Source organism: Eulemur rufifrons, unplaced genomic scaffold, assembly GCF_041146395.1.
Source record: "Eulemur rufifrons isolate Redbay unplaced genomic scaffold, OSU_ERuf_1 scaffold_81, whole genome shotgun sequence".
Taxonomy (NCBI): Eukaryota; Metazoa; Chordata; class Mammalia; order Primates; family Lemuridae; genus Eulemur; species Eulemur rufifrons.
The window spans coordinates 255,367-276,994 of record NW_027182863.1 but is presented as its reverse complement, the minus strand read 5'-3'; the positions used below and the strand labels follow the sequence as shown (position 1 = coordinate 276,994).

Sequence of the window (21,628 nt, the reverse complement as noted above, 5' to 3'; positions counted from 1 at the left end):
CAGTGCTCATATTTATTTGAATTTATGTATTTTAACAATTTGCAGTGAATAGCTAGATTATATGCTATTACAACTTGAAGAAAACAGACTTCAGTATATGGCTTTGAAGGCAAGGACTTTTAAGGTTCATAAATACGGGTTTTCCAGTTAAAATACCAGGAAAGCAGAAAGGAACTTGGCCACGGAGCCAGGTGACGCAGGGGTGGCCTTGGTCCCACTCGCGGACCCTGCGGCTTTAGCTGGTTCTTTCCGCATCTTGAAGCCCAGGCCCGCTGCCTGTGCGAGGGGGTCGCACGCCTGTGCGGCGGGGTCTTGGTGGACTAAGCAAGGTAACCGGCAGGTAAAACACCTGCGTGCGGCAGACTCAAGCCCCTCACTTTCCTTCTGGCTGGATTTGTCCGCTCATTTCCCTCCTGCTCCGAACCATCTGCTAAACCTCTAACAATGCCAAAAATACACAACTCACAGGCTCACTAAGCGCCGTTTCCACTTCATTTAAGTAGCTTCTAAAATTGTTTTTGTGAACTTTCCAGCACTTGGATGTGTAGAAAGCGAAGCATCCGTTCTCTAGGCCCGAAGGTGATTCCCAGGCAGCCCTGCCCTCGCACCCGGGGCGGGGGGGTGGTGTGCATGGCCCCGTGGTCCAGGCAGTGGCACCGGCTGTGGACGCCTCCTCCACGCCAGCGTCATCCGCGCCCTGCCACACGCCCTGAGACCTGACAGTGGCGGCCAGGGCCGGGGAGACGCAGGGACGGTGGCAGGTGCACAGTCTTCCTCCTGCCGCTGGTCGCTGCTCTTCACCCTGCCACCAAGACTCCGCCCACCTCGCGCACCTGGGGACAACCGAGGGCGGCTCCCCCAGCACTGGGACCGGCCGCGAGGTGGGCGGCTCCACACCTCTGCTCCGTGCTCCGGCTCTCTCCCCAGCTTGCCCCCCAGGGTGGGTCCTCCCTGCCTCTCGAGCTGCCCCTCTCTCTCAGCCTTCCCTGTCTCGTGGGCTCTTTCTGTGGCAGTTCTGGAAGGTTCTGGAAATCTCCCTCTGTCCTGTGTGCTCTGATAGGATGCTAACTGCGTGTAGCTGATCACGTGAATTCGGGGCTTTGCTCCCCTGCAGGATAAAGGGAGCAGTTCCCAGGTTGGCGTGGCGCATCCGTGGCAGTCTCTACCCCCACCAGCTCCCAGCCCCACGTGGACCTCGCAGTCCCATCCGCCTCTGTGTCCTGGTCTGAGAAATGACAGTGGTGACCTGCCCCACAGGGCTCTGTGTGAGAGTCAAACAGGTCAGCCGTGCGATTATCCAGTCTTCAGCGAGGCCACAGAGAGCACGGCAGCCCCAGCCACCCCGGCCACTCCAGCCCCGACACCCTCCCGCTGTGCAGGGCCCCGAGGAGCTCACTGTGTTTCCAGCGCCCAGGTGTGTCCCCTCCTGAGCTTGCACTGCCTTTTTGCAGACTGTTCCCTTTTTCCAACTTTTCTGTCTTCAGCTGGGAAAACCCAGCTCAAGTGTTCCTCTTGCGTGGAAGGTTCCTGCCCTCCCAGGCAGGCGGCCTCTGGCCTCTCCCTACTGGGTGCCGTCCCCTCGCGGGTCCCTGCTGAGCAATGCCGCCTGCACTCTGTGTGCCTGGCTTCTGCGCGGGCTTCGGCCCCTGCACTCACGCACGTCCTCTCTGTCTCTGTGCCCCTTGGTGGAGTCTGAGCCCTCCGTTAGCTACTCAGCAACTGTACCGTCAAATACGTCAGGAAAAGAAGAGACGAATGACAGCAGGTGGACAGAAGAACGAATGAGTAGGTGGCTGTACGTGAGATGGGATGATGAAATGAGTGCCTGTCATGGTATGAATGAACTACGTCTGTTGCAGAAAGGAAAATATCTCTGAAATGCTGAAGATGCATAAGGAAAATTTTTCAAAATAAGTCAAATAAATGTAAGGACCAGCAAAAATTACTCTGCATATTTTTCTTAGATTCTCAAAAAGCTGTTGATTATTTCACACTACGCCTGGCAAGTAGAGTTACAATGGAAAGGAAAAATGTTTTATTACAGAAAAAGTATTGCCTTAAAGTCAGGAAATATGAAGTGTTTGAGACCTTTTCTTTGGGTGGAGAGGTGATATGAAAAGGAATCAAATTCTCAGTCATCAGTGACTGGATTTGCTAATTATCTCTCACCGATGATCTTGGGTGAGACGGGTGCCTCGAGTCTCCAAACACGTGGCTCCTGAGCAGCGTGATGGGGTAATGGAGACAAACCGTGAAACACTCCGCGTGGGCAGACGCCCAGCAGGTGGGGCCCGGTGGGGGCACCACGCCGAGAATGCACTTGCAGAGATATGGCGTCAGCTACACCGTTGTTCAATGACAAGTTCTTGTTTATTATTTTTTCCAAAAAGAACCGTGAGGTCGTCACACGCTGTTCCCTGCAGACACAGTGGGCAAGGTGCTGTCATTAAGACACGTAGTCAGGAAGTCCAGCTTAGTGTGGGCATTGTCGGGTGAACGCTCGGTGATGATTCTGAAAATGCCCGCACATCCTGGTTTGTGTTGGGAAAGATGTTCTTTTGGGTTCTGTAGAGTCTGAGGCTCCCGAGAGAAGTCGAAGTGCCAGGGTTGGAGTGCGCTGTCTGTCGAGAGACGTGGGCTTACGTTGGAGAAGACGGACTCCGGGAAATGCTGAAGCAGGAACGTGGCATGATGGGGCGTTCTTGAGCCCTCGGGGGCCTGGGCGCCGTGGCTGTGCCCTGGTGCGGTGTCTGAGCACGCGGAGCTGGTGTCTTCTCAGTGGTCAACATGATGGTGGTCGGTGAGGCCCACAGGCTGACGGCAGTAGCTGCGGACAGGCAGCGAGGCCCATGCCAGGTGACAGTCGGGTCCCAGAGCCAGGGAGCCCATCAGGGAGGCAGGACGCACAGCCCATGCCAGGTGCCAGCTGGGCTGCGAGGCCGAGCAGGAGTCCAGAGGGAGGCCCGTGGCCAGTCAACGCCGCCCCAGGACCCCGCTGTCCATCCGGGCCCAGGCAGCCTTCGCCCTCAGCATGCGGTGCAGCGAGCACCGAGAGCCGTGCTCCCCGTGGGCTGTTTGCCCAGCCTTCGCTGTGGTGCACGAGGGTGCATGTGTGTGCACGAGTGTGCGTGTGTGTGCACGAGTGTGCATGTGTGCACGAGTGTGCAACCAGGCAGCTGCACTCCGCCGACCTGTGGGCTGTCCATACCTTTAATCTGTGAGCTTGACTTCAGTCCAGGCAGCCCTGCACTGGCTTTATGAGACCAAATGTTTACTTTTAACGCCCCTCTTCTGCCCTTCTCTCATGTTTCTTTATGGCTCAAGGGGCAATTTCATGATAAAAAGTATAGTTTTTAAAATACAGGCTGGGGAAGGGTGTGGGTGGCAGAACCGATTACGCCTGCCATGGTGAAGCAGGTTGAAAATGCAAAAACATCCGACAGAGTTTGAGATTTTTCAGAAGATGAAAACACAGGGGACCTTCCGTGATGCAAGCGTGAGGTGCTGATGACTGTTCGAGGTGTTCGAAATGCTCACTTTGGATAGCCAAACCGTGCTGTCCCCAAATGACTCTCTGATGCCTGTGTCAACACTGGCCAGTCACTTACTCAGCCTGACACTTCTTAGGTTCTCCCACCCTCGAGGAGCCCGGTGTCCAGCGGTCAGCACAGCCGCGAAGGTCTTGCTTCAGACGTGCTGGTCCCGTGAGGGGTGTTCACGCGTCTCAGTGCAGGGGTGCTGCAGTTTACGTCCGTGTGGTGCAGTGACGTTTGCCATGCGCACGATGCGTGGAAAGGTGGTAGGATCACATTTCCCTACTTCTGTTTTATGGGTGAGGAGATGGAGTTCCAGCGACACTGAATGAGCCCCAAGGTCGAGACGCACACCCCGTCTCCGCATCTGGCCTCCTTTGAACATGTCAGCGTGGAAACAAACAGCCCTGCAATTACTCCAGAGCGGCTCTCGGCGGCTGACTCAGTAAAAGGGGAATTAAATCCCAGCAGCTTCCGGGTTGGACACCTCTGCTAGAGGAACATTCTGGCAGCCAGATTGGGCTCTGTGAGCACCTGGGTCGGCCTCCTTTCTGTCTCTCTTCAGGCGTTTGTTCCGCAGTGTGAGCATAAATCCATCCTCTGCCCAAAGCCTGCGGGCGTGAGTGTCTGCTGGGCTGTGGGAACGTGCTTGTGTTCCAGGGAGCAGGCTCCTTGGTTAGGAAGCCCCAAGTCGTGATGCTGCAGGTCTCCGAGCCTCGCTGCAGCGGGACTGCGGTCGCGCCACGTGTGCGGCTTACACGGGGTCACGGTCACACCGTCTGTGCGGCAGTCGCCATCCCCGGGTCCCCGCACTCTCCCCAGGGTGCTCCACGGAAGGACAGCAGGAAACGGCAGAGGGAGACGGTGCTTGTGGCACCTGCGGGTGGGTCCTGTGCAGACAGCGTCTCCCTCGGGTTCACAGGAACCGTGAGGCAGGCGTGGGGCTCAGGGGGTCTGAGCAAACCTCGGTTCTTTCTCACGTCAGCCTCTGTCCTTTACTCTGCAGGTTGGTACCGTGACAGTGGTTTTAGCTGGGCTGACATGTGGCCCTCGTAGCAGGGTCAGAACCGTACACAAACCACAGATGTGAACACCAGGGACAGCTGCGCCCAAAGTGGGAGGGGAGGACAGGATGTGGGCAGAGAAACGGGGAGCTGAGGGTGCTGGGGGCTCAGTCCACCCGGCGCGGGGGCCTCCCTCTGCCTCCTCTCGAGGCGCCGTGCACAGGAGCCCGGGGGGTCTTTGAACAGACCACGAGGGCCTTGCAGTGATTTCAGCGACAGTGATCAATGTCTCTGCAAATGCAGCTAATGCGTTTGAAGAATTCCATTACTGCCTCCTCTTCATTGGCAGGAATTCAGGGGTTCATAGCACAAAACTACAGCACCAGGAGCCTTTTGCTCTGATGAAATATTTTATCTTCAAAACACAGCCACCACTACACCTTTGTCTATCATGGAGAAAAGAGTTAAATATCTGAAATCAGCACATGTGGGGAACAGAATCTTTAGTCAAGGTCTGGGCAGAGGAGGTGGGGAGTTAGATGCCCTCGAGCATGTTGTGATCTCATTAGCAAAACCCCAAGTCGTGCCTCAGCACCAGGTAAAGTATCTCAGCCACCGCAGGGCCACCTGCGCTGCTCTCTCCTTGAGGGCCATTTCCAAGACCTTGGTCTTGGCTGGCCACAGAGAAGTGTTGTGTAATAGTCTTTGCCAGTGAACATTTGAGACGGGGATATTCCATGTATTATCACTTCGTCATTTATTAAATTATATGACCTAAAAAAATAATATAGCGTCACTTTACATGCTTTTCAGCCTGAAAGCTATGAAGTTTTAGAGTATATCCTCCAGTCATTTTTTTTGAAAAAACTAATAAATGGATTCCATTCCAGCATGTTTTGGGCAAATAATTATTTCTCTAGTCACTTGGTGTGAAGTCACAGTCACCGTTGACTTCTTTCTCTGACGCCCCAAACCCAGTGAGCTAAGACACTTCCACAGTTGAAATGGAAAACTCACCGGTGGCCCACTGCTCCTCCCCACTCAGTACGCCACCTCCGGCACCAGCAGAGGAAAAGTTCCTGTATTTTCTCTTTACTGCACTAACATCGACGTTTCTGGCCCCAAATGTGTGGGTGTTTGCCCAGGCACAGATTTCTGACTATCGGGGCACCAGCTGGGTGTCCCCTAATTCAGTCTGGTTCTGACACTGACCCCCTGGAATTGGCACCGGACCTGCCGGTCGAGGGCTCGGTCCCCGAGACTGACCTGCTTCCCGCCAGTCCCACGGCGTGGTGTCCCTCCGACGCCCAACCCACCAGCCACACGCCGGGACTGGAGAATTTGCCACGAGGGCCCTCAGAACTTGGGAAACACTTTTTCTGTGTCTGTAAAGGCTACAGCTCGGGGACAGCCCGAGGGAGGAGTGTGCAGGGCGGGGCACAGGCTGTTGGCCGCCTTGTGTGTTCAGCAACCCAGAGTCTCTCCAGCCCCTTGCTGAGGTCCCCCCTTTTATTATTTTTAGTTGACTTGTAATAATTGTACACATTTATGGGGTGCAGTGTGATACTTTGATGCACGTATTTAATGTGTCGTTGTTGAGCCTGCGAACACATGCTCCATGTTACTAACCGCCAGGGAAATCCACGTCAAAGTCACAGCAAAAATCCCACCTTGCACCAGTCAATGAACGGCCATTACCAAAAAGACAAAAAAATAACAGATTCTGGCAAGGAAGTGGAGAAAAAGGAACTCTTAGATGCTATTGGTGGGAATGTAAATTAGCGCAGTTTGAAAGTTCCTCAAAAAACTAAAAATAGAACCATCCTATGATCCAGCAATCCAACTGCTGGGTATATGCCCAAAAGAAATGAAATCCGGCCAGGCGCCGTGGCTCACACCTGGAATCCCAGCACGTCGAGAGGCTGAGGCAGGAGGGTCACTTGAGGACAGGAGCTCAGACCAGCCTGAGTGACGTAGTGCAAGCCTGTCTCTCCAAAAGTGACGTCATTTTGCAGACAGGGGAGAGGCAGTCTCTGGCGTGGACCGAGGGTGCTCTCTCTGGGAAGAGGGGAGGACAGGACAGGCTGCGTTCCGTGCCTCCCGGGGCCAGCATCACACAAAGTGAGCAGGTCTGGGGGGAATCTGTGCATATTTATAGGGGGAGCTGAGTGCATGTGCATTGCAGACACGCGTGCAATACACATCCCTCGTTCGCTTTGGGGCAGGGTTTTAAGGCCTGTCCTCTGTAGCCACAGCCACAGTCAGAGTGGGCTGGGTTGTACGTCAGCCCCATAGCTCCTGCTGTTGGGGGTATAGCGAGGGCGTGGTGTTCCTACAGCCCTAGGAATTTAGGATGTAGTAACGTTTGTGTCCTAACTTTAGGGTCACCGTAGTTGCTAACGGGGCATCTATTCTGGTGTCTGAGATCACAGTTGTAATTCCTCTGAGGAGAGCGAAAGTCGTGCTATAAACTTTTCAACTCAGAATGCTACACTAGGGAAAATTTAAATCAAAAGTTACGAGTAGAGAATGGTAAAATAACGTATTCAACCTATGCCTTTCAGACCTTTGAATTCTGTGGTTCATAAACAAGACACCTAGCTCATTTCCCTGAAAGCTTTAGCACCTGAGCGCTCCTGCATCACGTGTCACACTCTGTGAACACAGCCTGCCATTTGCTCCTCTTTGATCTTTGTACCCAGCGCTTTTAACTGAAAAGCACGTGTGTGCCGTGCACGCGTCAGAATCTTCCAGCTGTGCTTTGAATGAAGTTTTGACTGCAATTCATCAGTCAACATCAAACTCCGAGACTCCCAGAATAATGACACCTGAACAAGCCGCATAGTGTTGATAAATAGGCCAAGAAAACTCGAGAACATACAAAATCGCTTTTATGCTCCCTGTGCAGTCTTGCTATGATGCCACAATATTCCATGTGGGGGGTGGGGAGCTTCAGTTATTGTATTAAAGTGGGAATGTTATGAAAATTTTATTTCCATGTATTGAAGAGAACAACAGTTGCAAAAGACCAGAACAGAGATTGGTGACGAGCAAAAAGCAGTGCGTGTATTTGTAGGCAGCGGTGGCCTGTGACAATACCTGCACTCACGGTCTCTGACACGTGTGAACATCTAGCACGTTCACTTTCCCAGCAATCCGTGGAGCACCCCTGCATGGCGTGTGGGCCTTGCCGCCCCAGTTCACAGATGGCGCCGTGGATTTCCTCGTGGCACACGGCCACTGGGCAGGAAGCAACCCCTACCCGCAGAGGGCAGCTGCTCTGGGGAATGTGGCAGGGAAGCCCCCTCCCAGCCGCTGAGGGCGGGTCTGCTGCTGCGGCCCCTGCCACGCGTGTGGTGTTGAAACCGCAAGAGGGTTTTGCCCTAGGTCCAGTCGCTCTTCACACAAAGATCTAATTATTGAGAAGAAGAGGACTGCCAAGGAAGAAAGGAATTTTAATATGACAGATGTCGTGTCAGGAGAGCAGGAGAAGCTGCCTCAAATCTGTCCTCCTACTGAGTTCACGGGCGTCTAAAGGACGGCCCCGTGCCTTGGGGCAGATCGTGTATAACTCACCACTGCACCGGGGCAGGTCCTGTGTGACTCACCACTGCACCGGGGCAGGTCCTGTGTGACTCACCGCCGCACCGGGGCAGGTCCTGTGTGACTCACCGCCGCACCGGGGCAGGTCCTGTGTGACTCACCGCCGCACCGGGGCAGGTCCTGTGTGACTCACCGCCGCACCGGGGCAGGGCCTGTGTGACTCACCGCCGCACCGGGGCAGGGCCTGTGTGACTCACCGCCGCACCGGGGCAGGGCCTGTGTGACTCACCGCCGCACCGGGGCAGGTCCTGTGTGACTCACCGCCGCACCGGGGCAGGTCCTGTGTGACTCACCACCGCACCGGGACAGGTCCTGTGTGACTCACCGCCGCAGTGGGGCAGGTCCTGTGTGACTCACCGCAGCACCGGGGCAGGTCCTGTGTGACTCACCGCCGCACCGGGGCAGGGCCTGTGTGACTCACCGCCGCACCGGGGCAGGTCATGCTGTGACTCACCACCGCACCAGGGCAGGGCCTGTGTGACTCACCACCGCACCGGGGCAGGGCCTGTGTGACTCACCACCGCACCGGGGCAGGGCCTGTGTGACTCACCACCGCACCGGGGCAGGTCCTGTGACACTCACCACCGCACCGGGGCAGGTCATGCTGTAACTCACCGCCGCACCGGGGCAGGGCCTGTGTGACTCACCGCCGCACCGGGGCAGGGCCTGTGTGACTCACCACCGCACCGGGGCAGGGCCTGTGTGACTCACCACCGCACCGGGGCAGGTCCTGTGTGACTCACCACCGCACCGGGGCAGGTCCTGTGTGACTCACCACCGCACCGGGGCAGGGCCTGTGTGACTCACCACCGCACCGGGGCAGGGCCTGTGTGACTCACCACTGCACCGGGGCAGGTCCTGTGACACTCACCACCGCACCGGGGCAGGTCATGCTGTAACTCACCGCCGCACCGGGGCAGGGCCTGTGTGACTCACCACCGCACCGGGGCAGGGCCTGTGTGACTCACCACCGCACCGGGGCAGGGCCTGTGTGACTCACCACCGCACCGGGGCAGGGCCTGTGTGACTCACCACCGCACCGGGGCAGGGCCTGTGTGACTCACCACCGCACCGGGGCAGGTCCTGTGTGACTCACCACCGCACCGGGGCAGGTCCTGTGTGACTCACCACCGCACCGGGGCAGGTCCTGTGTGACTCACCACCGCACCGGGGTAGGTCCTGTGTGACTCACCACCGCACCGGGGCAGGGCCTGTGTGACTCACCACCGCACCGGGGCAGGGCCTGTGTGACTCACCACCGCACCGGGGCAGGTCATGCTGTGACTCACCACCGCACTGGGGCAGGTCCTGTGTGACTCACCACCGCACTGGGGCAGGTCCTGGGGCAGGTGGATCTTGGTGTCAGGAGTTCTGCCCTGGGGCCTTCAGAATCTCAACTGCTTTGTCTTACAGAAAATCCACCATTTCTGGGAAACAACTCAAAAGGTCAAGTCGTTAGTTGAGGGAGAGGAGTCTAATAAAACATATATGGGTCATTGAATTTTGTCCACGGAGCTGGTCACAGGTGGAGGCTCTGCAGCCTGGTGTGCCCAGGCCTGCGGTGCCCGCGGGCTGGTGAGAGGTCTCCTCTCTGAACTGCCTCACTCCCCTGGACAAAGGGGCGACACGGGCACAGCATAGCACCTCTCGTCAAGGTCAGAATTCCTGGGTGCTGACCCCACAGAAGCGCTGTCCTCCTCCCCAGCACGGCTCCCGCCCCGAGGCTCTGCACTTGCCTCCCCCTCCCAGGACAAGGCAAGAGAGGCTGAGTCATCCCAGCGCACAGAGGGGTCTCGAGCTGGGACCCTTTGCTGGATTTAGGACTTTTCCAAAACAAGCAGATGAGAAGAACAAGGAAGGTTTGAGGTGGAGGCAGGGCAAGCAGACCTACTCACAACCACTTTGCATCCGTCCCCTGTCCAGGGAGACCCCCCAACAGAAAGGGGGCGGGTGTTTGTGGGAGGGAATCGAGGTCTGAGCCGGGCGAGGAGACTGTGTGAGAACGTCGCGTGCCAAGTGAGCTCAAGTCTCCAGGCCCGGTGGGTTCCCTCCCAAAGAGCCGAAAGAGCGAGCAGGCAAGACCACAAACCCGCTGGAAGGTATTTTGGGGGATTGTGGAATATGGAGAAGATGCCAAAAGGCCAAGTGCAGAAAAATACCATTCTGGTTTTCAAAAGAGGAATGAAGTAGATTCCAACAATCAATTATGTTCTGGTGAAATTTGCATCTGCTGCAGGCAAAGTTACACGACTCGGCTCTTAATGATGCGCTCTGCGAGTATTTAGGAAAAACCGAAACATCTGAGCACGAGCACAGGCTCACTGATGGTGCTGCCGGGAAGCCTCACAGCCTCGATGCACCGCTGTGCCGGCCCCGCGGAGGCAGCAGACTGTCGAGTGAACAGCGGCGTGTGGCACAACAGACAGGCCAGTGACCCTCAGAGGTGGCCTCTCCACCGTCTCCTGTAGCGGCAGGCGCGGCTCCCGTGCACTCCCCTCTGGCACACGCTGGCAAGCGCCACTAAGCACTCGGGCACTGGGGATGCTGAGGCAGTGGTGTGGGGGGGTCTCACAGTCACCAGGAAAAGTCTCAGGTGACAGGCAGCGTTTGGTCCAGAAACGGCCTCCAGATCTTGAGACTCCCAGCCTGGTGCTCCTGCACAGCAGCCGAGGGCAGGTCACGCATCTCGGCAGGAGCCGCTGGAGCTCCCAGCGCTGCTCCCGCTTCACCCTGGGCCTCCCCGGCCAGCCAGCCACACACAGAGTCTGGGGAGGTGGCCGCTGCGTTGACAGAGCGTCACAATAGATGACGCCCAGGAAAATGACTGGAGAGACCAAGACAGGGCAGGATGTTTACACCACCCCAACAAGGGAGACAAATGCCCATGTTTGTGGGGGGAACTGTTTTTAAAACGATGAATGAATAAATGAATCTCAACAGCTGAAGCAGAGGTGGCAAGTTGGGGTTCAGTATGTTTTGGACTCAACTGGCAGAGAGTTTCCTAATGCAGACACAGGTGTGTGGAACCAGAAGATGCTCCGTTGCGGTTCTGTCCACGGCCTGCCCTGGCCAGGTCTCCCGGAGGAGAGCAGGTGGAGCTCGTGTCGGGGCAGGAGGACCCTGGGGGTGGAACTTGCGTTGTCCACCACATCGTCCAGCCGTCTTTGTACCTGGCGCTGCTGTCTCAGACCCGACCATGTCACGCAGCCCCTCGCCAGAGTGTAGCTTTCGTGCCTTGCTGAGTAACATTCTCGGGTGTGGACCAGCAGCTGCTCTGAAAAGCACAGCGTCAGAATGACCGAGCGCCTCTGGGTAGCTGAGGCCGGCAGCACCTGCCTCTCTCTTGCTGAACTCTCAGGGAAACGCCCAGTGGGCCGGAGCCTGGCACGTGGTGGCTACTAGTGTCGACACCGTGCACAGGAGAACTTTGGGGGGAGGAACGCGGCTGGGAAGAGGGGCAGAGAAATGGCCGCAGGAGCCACTGTTCCGAGTTCCTCTGAGCTGCTTGCTAGAGAAGAAATCCGTGCAGGTTAATCTCTGTTAACATGACACCCGTGTGCGTGTGCTCAGTCCCTACAGGGGAACATTAGGAAAGCAGAAATATAATGGATTCAAAAGAGCCTGACTGACAGAGCAGCGTTGAAAAATAGACGTGCTCTCGCAGCAAACTTACATGATTCGAATGAGTTCAACAGGAATAGCACTGAAAAGTTCAAAGCTCACATTAAGTAGCCGATTGCACTGAGATTTTCCTTTTTCCTCGTTTGCTCTCAGGCAGCAATCAGAGAAGGTGGACGTGAACGCCCTTCTCAACTAAGACGGATTCCACACGAGTGGTTCCGTCCCTAGAGAAGAAACACAAGCGTGCAGCTGTAGATGTTTCTGTTTTTTACTCAGATTGAGAGACTTCTAGAAATGTAGCTATTCCCAGGCTGATCACTTGGCAAAGGTGAGAGAGTATATTACGGACAGAGGAGGTGTATTCTTTAGTTTGCATGCTCTGAAGTGGAGAGGAGACTCACGTTGTCATTAAGGCACACGCATGGGGGGCCTGCTGTGTGGTGAGCCCTTTCTTGGACATTCTTTCTTTTTGGGGGGGGCCAGAGCATGTTGATTCTTGGCATGTGGCTCTGATTTCCAAATGAGATAATGAGATTTCAAATGTTCAACTCTTTGTAGCCATACAATGGAATTTACTCTTAAAAAGGAAGGAAATCCTACATGGCTACATCATCCATGAGCCTTGAGGACATCATGCTGAGTGAACGAAGCGGTCACAAAGTGGCAGGTGCTGCATGATCCCGCTTGCATGAGGCACCTGGACAGCGGTCGGATTCCCAGAGACAGGAAGTTCGTTTGCACAGACTGCAACCCGTCAGTGGACAGCCCTGGAACACAAGAGCACAGCGCTGCCCTGGGGAGGGGAGAGGGACTTCCTAAGTGTTCCGGTGTTCACAGGAGCACGCGGGAGTGGTCAGTGAGGAAGCGCTCGATAGTCAGCTGGTGGTTTCCGATTGGTGGAGTCTCCAGTCTGGGCTCAGCTGGTCATTTCTGATGGGTGGAGTTTCTAGTTGGTGGTTAGTTGGTGGTTTCCGACGGGTCCTGTCTCTAGTTTTCTGCTCCTGTTCACACTGGGCTTTGGTTTGGTTATGTGGGAACTTAAATGGCTGCAGCCACCCCAGCCTAACGGCCTCCCAGTTAAACATTTGTGTTTTATCGCTGCGGTGGCCTCTCTCTCCCACAGTGAGCCCGTGGGGTCCCAGGCTGTGCCGTGTTCATGGCGGTGGTTTCTGGCTGGAGACACAGGAGAGGCTAATGAGCCTCTACGGGAAGGAAGTCGGGGTTAACCCACTGATTATGTGCCAGCTGGGAGGTGCTCAGCCATGCTGAGGCTGCCTTTTGTGACAAGTTCCTACGGTAACTGTACTAAGGAATCGCTCCTAAAGACAGACACCCGCAGCCACCAAAGTGAAGGAGGGAGATGGCCACTGCGCGGTGTCGGCCCCGTCAAAACCAGCCGCTCAGCACAGACTGACACACAGCGGGCACGGGGCAGCCTTCAAAGGAGAATCCTCCCCCGTGTGAACCGTCTCCGCGCCTCTCATCTGAGTGCAGAGCATGTCCCTGTGAGCTGCCCCAGCACCCTCCGCTCTGAGCCACGGAGCAGCGTCACTGCGTCCGCTGGGACAAAATGGTCCAGGCCCTGTTTATCTGATTCTCCCAAGGTGATGTGGCTTTATCGATTGTTGAGTCAAAAGCATATGCTCAGAGTACATTTTAGATTCATTGTGTGTGGCCTTCTATATAATTTCCAGATATGTAGCTGGTAAGATTGTCCTGAAGAATGAAAACAGATAGAAGGGGAGAGACTATGTGAAAATATAACTCATTCGTAATGAGGCTACTTGTGTCACAGTGTGGCAAAACAAACCACTGCAGTCGCATTTTGACTTTAGGATAATTTCATGGCTCATTAACAGGTTTCACTTTAAAGATGACATTCTCTGCAAAAACATTTTAATCCTATATGTCACCAATGATCTGTGATGCCTTTGGTTAGATTTTAATTTAGATTCTAAATAAGCATTAGAAATTGTCCTTGCTAAAAATAAAATGAAAATAACAATACACATTAAATATTAAGAGGCTTCATTACTTTTAGTAAGGATCTTGGCCATGTTTATGTTGTATGTGTGGACTGCTCGCGTTTTCCCAAATGCAAGGAAATCATGCGGTGTTTTCTCAAGGTCAGCGCTGGTCTAATCACATGAGGCAGAGGACTCCGTCAGCTGGTGGGAAGGCTTCCCGTGGAAGCAGCCTGGCATGACTGATGTTTGGAAACCCTTGGATCTCCGTGGCTGTGGCTACAGTTCCTCAGGCAAACCCACATGACCTCTGGGCCTCAGAGCCTTTGCATTTAGAATGAGGATCAGACGATAGAGCTCAGTAAATAATTGCATATGATTGCTATTTTATGAAATTGAGAAAAGTTTGTGGCCTGTATCTCATACTTTGTTGAAGAAAAATTAAAATCATTGAGTGTATTTTTCTCTATCATGCTTTATTTCCACTCAGAAATAGCTTTAAACTGCAAGATTTAAAAAAAATTTTTTTGGTTATTAAAAGGCTCTTTGTTAGTCTTTAAAAGACATTGACACGTTAAATCAATAATGGAGCAGCAACTTTTTAAATGTTAGCCATAAGAAATAATGAATGAGTCCTGGAAAGATCTGATGTCTAATCCCGACTCCGTGTTGACCCTCTCTGGGGCCCTGGACAAGTCACTGCCGTCTGTGTCATGCCAGGTGCTTGTTTGCAACATGACGCTGGTGCACCTGCGACTCACACCATGGGGACAATGAAAATGTTTTGACACATGAACAGCAATGTACCTGTAAACTGTAACATGCTCAGCAAAAGTAGCTGCTGTTATTAATATTACCATTATTAACATTCAGGTTACAGTACGGTACTTAGGATGAAAACACTTGCTATTCAGGTGTAAATCACTAAACTGAAATGTCTTTTATGCATGTCATGGGGCCATTCATAAAAATTACATCCCGTGTCAATATGACACATGATTAGAATGATCGTGTTTAAGCCCTGATTCAATATTTTTGGATTTTTTTAAAGACTAAAAATCACTAACTTTAACTTTTTCATAATAGAGTAAGAGCATTATGTATCTGTTAATTTATTATACTCCCTGATAGACATGAACCACCCGTTGGGTGTCGACGCTGCGCTAAGCTCAGCCCGACAGCTGGCAGGGCAGGTTCCACCGTGAACGGTCGCAGTGCCTACCGACAGCAGCAGCAGCGGATGGGAAAGAAGAGGCAGGTCTGCTCCCTGCCTGGCGTTCGGCCCACGCTCACGGGGGTCTCACTCTGCAGGCAGAGCTGGTCGTGTGCGCCTGTCCGAGAAGTTGAGTAACCTGTCCCCAGTCCGAGATCACAGGCTGGCGGCACGTTGAGGAGGGGAGCGTGGTCCTTCCAGGGCAGACCCCAGCCCGACGGCCCAGGCGAGAGCGTCGGCTCTCCGCTTAGTCTCTCCGGGATCCTGGGCACCTTGGCCTTTCTTTCTTTTTTTTTTTTTTTTTTTGAGACAGAGTCTCACTTTGTTGCCCAGGCTAGAGTGAGTGCCGTGGCGTCTGCCTAGCTCACAGCAACCTCAAACTCCTGAGCTCAAGCGATCCTCCTGTCTCAGCCTCCTGAGTAGTTGGGACTACAGGCATGCACCACCATGCCCGGCTAATTTTTTCTATATATATATTTTTAGCTGTCCATATAATTTCTTTCTATTTTTAGTAGAGATGGGGTCTCGCTCTTGCTCAGGCTGGTCTCGAACTCCTGAGCTCAAACGATCCGCCCACCTCGGCCTCCCAGAGTGCTAGGATTACAGGCGTGAGCCACCTCGCCCGGCCCTTTCTTTCTTCACTGTGATATTTTCATCCATGAAATGGAGACGCTACTGCACCCTCTCGTGGACACCGTTGGTGCCCCAAAGCGTCCGTGGTCGTCAAGCCCAGCATCAGCAGCTGGCACCGGGTACCCCATGCTGGCCACACAGCAGAGCACTGTCACCCGGGGCTGGGCCCAGGCGTTCAGACCGTTGGGTGCTATTTCTACCACACACACTCACTGAGGAACAGGCGTTTCTCTTTCTGCTTTGCCCCATATCCCGTGGCCATAGATCTAATAACTTGTAAAGGCCAGTGACCAAGATGAAGATCATACCAGGTGAAGATTCTTCATTGATTTGCTTTGCTTCCTACAAAAGCAGCTGCCAAATTTAATCTGAGAAACTGCTTTTACATTTGAGAAATGCTACATGCCTCAAAAAGAGGAAAAAAAAAAAAAGGTGGAGAGGACGAAACATCCACTTAATTGAAAGGAGTTAGAGTCTTAGAGTCGAGGGATTAGCCCAGTAAAAGGAACCATAGTCTTGTCTAAACATTTACTCTAAATTGTCCCGTAAAGATTCCCTGGGCATATTCTCTTGAAATTGCCACAGAAATTGTCTGGGTGGAGAAGGGGCAAAGAGATGCTATAGGGAGTTAATGGTATTGAGTTTATGAAACTTTTCTTTTGTATTTTTATTTCTAAAGATTCAGGGTCATTTTTTTAATTCATAGTAAAAATGCGTATGAAACTTTCATATTGAAAGCACGCGTGCCAAGCTCTAGTCTGTCGTGTTTGGCGTGCTGTGGCTTTCTGGAAATCAGATGCCAGGATGCAGCGGGGTAGCCACACCTGTTAGCCCACAGAGCACGTTTCATTCCCTGGATGTGCATTTGGTCTAACCTGGGTTCAGGGGAGCTGACTGGTGCAATCCCAGGCTGGGACCCTGGTGACCTGGGTCCTGAAGCATGGATTGGCCAGGCCAAGCTTGGGGAAGACCTAAGGGGGGTGTGTTAACTGTGCAGACAGGGTGAAGACATATGCAGACCCCAGCCCGCCTCGCCAGTGCCCACCCCAGAGCCCCATGGGAGCCTGGCCCTCCCAGGCAGGGGACCCGCTGCCCTTTCCCTCTTCATGGTTCAGTAGAGCTCTGGTCCAGGACTGCTCAGAGCAGGCTGGGGCTGGCGTGGCAGAGCCGTGCATTCCCATGTGTCGGGCAGGCAAGGTGCCTGCAACAGCCAGCCGAAGGCCGCTCCAGGGGGACACTGGACTTGCATCCTGGGAACTCTCAAAGGAGCTTGCCTTGAAAGTAAACCCTGAAGACCCGTCCTGCATTTCTGGCAGCAGAACCCATCCAGGAGTCCTCCCTGCAAGTCCTGAAACTGCCCTCCAACTGGCCCACCTGTCACTGTTGGTGGAGCACGATGGGTCACGGACTGCACGTAACCCTCGGGGAGCGTGAACAGGTGAGAGGCTGGTTCCACCAGGCCTGGGCACTTGAACAGCACATTTTGGGAATGTCCTTCACACAAGGCCTTGCTGCCGTGCTCACAGACTGCTGGAATGAGATGGTTTGGCCATCAGGATGGGTGATCACTGTGACTGTTCGCAAGTCCCCAGGATGGAGGACAAGTTTGAAGCACAGTTGTCATCATGAAGCACAGTAGTAAATACTGGGTGGCAAACACAGCAGACCAACTGGCTTGGGGACTTTTTCTGTATTGAGGACACACATTCCGCAAACCACTGCTCACCGAGGAGCCTGGACTTGTACCAGACCCTGAAGATGAATAAACAGGTGAACCAAGGCCGGTGTTTTTCACTAGGGGAATTCAGATATTGTGGTGACAGTGAGCAGAGCAGGGCGTATTTACAGGAACCCAGATTCTGATCAAACTCCACAAACCTCTATTTATTTGTTCTGACAATTTCTCCACAATGCATTGAAATCTAGCATTGTCTGCACTCCTGGGGGGATCTTAAGCTCTTAGGCACAGAGAGAATAATACCTCTCTGAAACCACAAGCCACGATACCTTGTGTAAATATTGTTAGAGAGAAAAAAAAGGGAAGTGGGAGTGTCACTAAGCCCAACCATTCTCTCCCAATAAATGCTTCTGCAGATGATTCAAGAAGCAGGGCCTAATTAGGGTCCGTGATGTAGGCACGGGCTGATCTGCAGGCAGAGCATGGGGAGGAAGCTGCATCAGGCCATGTGTTTGGTGCTGGAGAATTAATCATAACTGTCAGAGCTCAGCTATATTCTCTTTGTGGGTAGTTTTATCTTAGTAAACATGGGACATTCTCAGACTGACCCTGAGGAGATCTCGTTCAGTTTCCCTAGCAAGTTATCAGTCTACGGAGATGGGGTCCTTGCATTGCCAGGACGGGTGATAGGAGACGCTGGACAAATGACCAAAGACCCACCTGGGAAGTAGCTTCTCAGTCAGGCAGCAGGTCTCCTGCCTGTCCAGGGCCCCCCTCTGTTCCATAAGAGAGAGATCCCTGAAATCCTCCCCACACTCAGCTCAGGTCATGGAAACAGCATGGGAAGTGACAGCATTTTGGAAAACAGAAAATGCTCTGTGAATGTGAATTATATACATTATCCTCTCCTCCGCCTCCTAATAAGTAGGCAAGTGCTCTGCAATCTCTAAAATCGGCATTCTTAACACAGTCATGCACCACATGATGTTTCAGTTGACGATGAACCACATGGACGAGGGTGTCCATAAAATTATAATGGAGCTGAAAAATTCTCATTGCCTAGTAACATTGTACCAGTCACTGTGACATGGTAGCAGCCACCGTGACATTGTAGCACCCACTGTAACATTATAGCAGCCACTGCAACATTAAAGTGGCCATCGTAACATTGTAGCAGCCATCAGAACATCACAGTAGGCATCCTAACACTGTAGCAGCCACTGCAACATTGTAGCAGCCATTGCAACATTAAAGTGGCTGTTGTAACAGTATAACAGCCTTCAGAACATCACAGTGGCTGCTGCAACACTGTAGCAACCACTGCAACTTTGTAGCACACATTGCAACATTGTGGCAGCCGCTGCAACGTTGTAGTAGCCATTGTGACAATTATAGCAGCGACTGCAACATTGTAGCACAAAGGCATGACCCAGGGGCTCCTGGTCATGCTGGCCAGTCCTGTATAATTATGTCAGTACATAATACTTGATAATGAACAACTATGTTACTGATTTGTGTACTAACTATACTATACTTTTAATCCTTACTTTACAGTGTACTCCTTCTACTTATAAAAAAAAGTTAACTGTAAGCAGCAATGGGCCGGTCCTTCAGGAGGGATCCATAGGGCTGTTGTCACAGGAGATGACAGCTCCATGTGTGTTATTGCCCCTGAGGACCTTCCAGTGGGAGCAGATGTGGGGTGGAAAACAGTGACATTGAGGACCCTGACCCTGTGTAGGCCTAGGCTAATGTGTGTTTGTGTCTTTGTTTTTAACAAAACAGTTTTAAAAGTAAAAAGTAAATAATAAATTTTAAAATAGAAAAAAGCTTATAGAATAAGGATATAAGATAGAATTTTTTTTTTGTACAGCTCTACAGTGTGTTTGTGCTAAGTCTTATTATGAAAGAGTCAAAAGTTAAAAAATTAAAGTGTATAAAGTAAAAAAGTTACAGTAAGCTAATGTTAATTTATTACTAAGGAAAAAAAGTTTTATGAATTTAGTGCCACCTAAGTGCAAGCACTTATAAAGGGCACAGGAGTGCACGGTGACATCCCAGGCCTTCACGGTCACTCAGCACTGACTGACTCACCCAGAGCAACTTCCCGTCCTGCAAGCTCCATCCATGGTAGGTGCCCTGGACAGGCACACCACATTTTATCTTTTATACTGTATGTTTACTGTACCTTTTCTATGTTTACACACACAAATACCGTACAGTACCGTTGCCTACTGTATTTAGTGCAGTGACACACTGCCCAGGTCTGTAGCCCAGGAGCAATAGGCTGTACCATCTAGGTCTGCACAAGTGCACTCTGTGATGTTCACCCTAGTGATGCATTTCTCAGAATGTATTAATACATAAATTAATTAATGCATAAACATACTTATTAATTCTAATGATGAGAAGTAGAATCCCCACTAGTTTATAACATAAGACCATTTTTAATTTAGAGAAATGGGATCTCACTATCTTGTCCAGGCTGGTCTCAAACTCTTGGACTCAAGTGATCCTCCCGCCTCAGCCTCCCGAATAGCTGGGACTGCAGGTATGGGCCATCGTCATAAGACCATATTTTAAGTGAAGCACTGTCTTACTACATTTCTGAGCAGGTCTAAAATAGACCTAACTTACTGGAATTCCTCAGGCCACAGGGACTGTTAGTCATATTGGCAGAACCCTGCCTTCGGTGGTGGCTCAATTCCTTTTGTGATTCCTTTTGTGATTACGAGAGGAAAGGTTACTTCACATCTATCAATTTTTTCTGTAAATATGCACCCAGCTTATACAGTAAAAATGAATATCCTTGCCAAAAGTGGGAAAAGAGGACTAAGTTAAAATACTTATTTTGTGTAGAGGATTAGTCAAATTGTGGACTAAGTATTTCCACTTCAAACATGCTTGCTCCAGCCAGGCACGGTGGCTCATGCTTGTAACCCCAGCACTCTGGGAGGCTGAGGTGGGAGGATTGATTGAGGTCAGGAGTTTGAGACCAGCCTGAGCAAGAGCGAGACGCTGTCTCTACTAAAAATAGAAAAAATTAGCCTGCGGTGGTGCACATGCCTGTAGTCCTAGCTACTGCGGAGGCTGAGGCAAGAGGATCACTTGAGCCCAGGAGTCTGAGGTTGCTGTGAGCTAGGCTGACACCATGGCACTCGCCTGGGTGACAGAGCGAGACTGTCTCGAGAAAAGAAAACAAAACAGAAAAACGCTTGCTCCATCCTTGGCGGTCAGTGCTGCCCTCCCCAGCCCCGCACGGTGCAGGCAGAGGCAGAGCCCCTGTTGTAATGGGGGCTCACGAGGATGCACCAGCGTGAGCTGCCCGGTTCCTGTAAAACCGAGCTTCCGCCAGCATCTCGCGTTGTGTGCTGGACTTTGCGGTCTGTCCCCCTCTCCCCCCTCAGCCTCGGGTCCTGCCGCCCACCCTTTCACGCGCATGCGGAGGGATCTTTCCATTACTGAGAATTCATACCAGGAGACCAATGACAATTTGTGTTTTTGTCTCATCTCGCCAGATCCCCTGCTTAAATTAGGAGGCCATTTTAGTGGATTGCTAAGGAAATGTTTCTAAAGAATAAAATTATTAATCTAACTTAACGCCAAGACCCAAAGAGCTGTGCTTTGTTAAGAAAACCCACCGTACATACATAAGTGGTGACTCATCATCAGGTTTTGACTAAGTGATTTTTCTTTTTAGAAAGAACTAATTATCTAAAATATTTGAGGGGAACTGGCAATGATGGAGGGAATGAGAAATATTCTGTACAGTGGAGCAAAACCAGGGCAACACTAAACAAAGACTTTGTTTTTGTGTTTAAAGGTGGCATTCGATCGATCACAATACACGCTTCTTTAGAGAACCACTTCTGCGCCGTAGACTGTGATGGCAATGAAATTCTCAGACTGGGGGGCAGCAGCATTCTCTAAAAATACGCTGCGAGTTGCTATGGGAACTGTAGTTCACATGCGTCTCCCGGGCAGACTCTAGCTGGGATCTGAACCGAGCCCAGTGCTGACACCCTAATATTAATGGTCTCCCTGACTTTTTTTTTGTAAGAAGGAACATCCTTTTCACAATTGTTAAACATAAACAGGAAAAGAGGAACAGTTTGTTAAAATATGGTTTAGCCACTTAAAACCGCTTCTGGATATAAAGAAATAACAGCTTCAGTGTAGACAGAGGAGTTCGGGGACAGGGAAGCAATGGACCACGCTGCTCTGGCAACGCCATGACTTCTTCTTCCACGACAACTCACTGAGCCGGCACAGCCCCTCTAGGGACCAGGAGCTGCACGCGCAGACTCTGCCCTCACGTGGGGCCCCGTCCTGTGAGCACAGTGACCAACCGTCCGCGGTGGCCCCAGCTGGCGCAGGAC

At 52.2% G+C, this 21,628-nt stretch overlaps 1 protein-coding gene across 1 annotated transcript in view; it reads left to right on the top strand.

Annotated features, from left to right (window-relative positions):
• Nucleotides 1-21,628, top strand: part of DLGAP2 (DLG associated protein 2) — a 338,329-nt gene that overhangs the window by 216,356 nt on the left and 100,345 nt on the right. The window lies entirely within an intron of this gene.